Here is a 2,260-nt window from a genome sequence, read left to right as displayed (position 1 = left end):
TTTGCTTAAAATGATTAATAAAGTACCTGTGTAATATTTCTCAGTTAGCTAAAATACTAATTATATAGTTCTGTACCTGAAACCTTATGAATATATACTAGTAAAGAGCATTAAAAATACCACATGTGGAGAAAAAAGACATTCAGTTATATTAAATAGCAGGTATAAATACCATTCTCATGACTATCTCATATATGTAGTTTCATTTTTGTGTTTGTACTTAAAAAATATAAAATGCAAACTCAGTGTTATAACAACTTTGTCAATTAGCTAATTTTACAATGTGTAATTCCATCACAAACTTTCCAAGTACTATAAACACTAGTTATTTTTGATGCCCTTTCTATGTTTTCTGCAACATAGAAATAAATAGCAGGGTATTCAACTCCATCATTCATTGGTACTCCTGTTTATTATAGAGAGAAAAAAGGAACTCTAGAAAATCCCATTTATTTTATGTAGCATGTTTATGATACAGAGCATATCAAGATTTCTATTAAAATAGAAACTCACATTGAATGTTTGCTTGCAGTGCTGACAGTACGCTCACAACTGTTGGTTCCAGAAAACACTGTTAGGAATTTTAATGATTTGAATTGTAAGAAATGCATTAGCATTAACTAAAGGTGATGAAAAATCTCTGGTTCTAGTTTTTAGACTCTCCCACCGCCCCCCTTTTTTTTCACTCTTTCCTTTCCTTACATTGGATTTTGTCATATGTATAGGTATAGCCATATGGGGAAATGTGAGATTGACTGCATAGCAGTAACATAATATAAAGTGAATGGATCTAAGAGTCAAGATTTCACCAAATGAAATATTTTTAACTTCTATTTTTTACTAAGAAAAATAAAACTAGATGGAAACCATTGTATCGATATTACTATTTAAAATTCTAATTATTTAGAATTGTAAGATGAAAAAGACTCTTAAAAATTGTATTGTGCTCTCCTGTCATGCAAGATGGTGGTAAAATAAAGCTGGAAACCCAGACATTAAGGAGGAAAAAGCAAAGGAAGGGTGATGCCAGTGGCAAGGTTAAGAAGGAAAACAACAGGGCAAAAATGCCCAAGAAAGGGAAACCCACTACAGCTGAAATTCTGTCTTAGTCAGAGGGATCTGCAGGCATTCCCCATCCAAGGAAAGCCATGTGCAAGAGGAAAAGTTCGGCAGTTAAATCCAACATTGAGAGGCAAAAGGAGATGGTTCTTGCTACTGTCACAAGCCAGTTGCTGGTAAGAAGAATGGTGGCACCCAAGTGTTCAAACCTGGCAATATATCTAGTTATTATCCTACTGAAGAGGTGACTGAAAAGCTGTTGAGCCACTGAAAAAAGCCCTTTTGTTACCATGTGGGAAAACTTAGAGATAGTGTCATTTACAGATCAACTCTACTGGTCACCGCAGAAGCAAAAATGTGGCTTTCCTGAAGCAGCTTCCTACTTGTAATTGAATCTCTGGTTAGTTTCTCTATGCTGAACACAAAAGAAATTTGTCATTGGCCCCCTCCACCAAAATTGAAATGAAAATACCCAAACATTGCATTGATGCCTACTTCAAGAAGGAGCTACATAAGCCCAGTCACCAAGATGAGATTCTTGACACAGAGAAAAAATTACCAGGTTACAGAGCAGTGCAATATTCATCGGAAAGCTCTGGACTCTCAAAGTATGCCAACAATCATAGCTGTTCCCAGCTCCATGATTATCTGCGTTCAGTGTTCTCTCTTACAAATGAAGATTATCCTCACAAATTGGTGCCCTAAATTTCTAACACAGAACACTAATTAAAATAACTGAAACATTAAAAATATAGTATTGCTTTAAATGTCATTCATACCAGCATATGTTTTCAGTTCAATTAATTAATATTAATTGATTAATTAATATTTTGAGGTATTGGTACATAGAGAAAATATACATTTGATCAAAAATAAAATTTTTATGATAGCCAATTTTTCAAAATCTTTCCTTTTAAAATTAGACATTTTTGTCATTGAAAAGTTTGATTCTATATGCAAATTGTAATTAACAGGTAATAAACAGTGAAGTAACTATTCAATACTAATAATAACTTAGTATTATTTTTCCCCAGAAATAAAAGTAAGGTTTTTAAAAAATATAATACTACCTCATTAAAGTCATAATGCTATTGATATACATGAAGTTTTCAATGAACCTGGATTTTATTTTTTACTTATCATACATCAGATGATGTGAATGTAATGGTTCACAATTTTAAAGTACAATGATTCTATTTAT

At 32.4% G+C, this 2,260-nt stretch overlaps 1 pseudogene; it reads left to right on the top strand.

The window, feature by feature from the left end:
* Positions 1-956: 956 nt before the first annotated feature.
* Positions 957-1,764, top strand: LOC115867045 (large ribosomal subunit protein eL6 pseudogene; annotated as a pseudogene).
* The last annotated feature ends 496 nt before the right edge of the window (positions 1,765-2,260 follow it).

The sequence above is a fragment of the Globicephala melas genome, chromosome 7, assembly GCF_963455315.2.
Source record: "Globicephala melas chromosome 7, mGloMel1.2, whole genome shotgun sequence".
NCBI lineage: Eukaryota > Metazoa > Chordata > Mammalia > Artiodactyla > Delphinidae > Globicephala > Globicephala melas.
The sequence above is the reverse complement of the archived record's forward strand: the minus strand, read 5'-3'. Positions and strand labels throughout refer to the sequence as shown.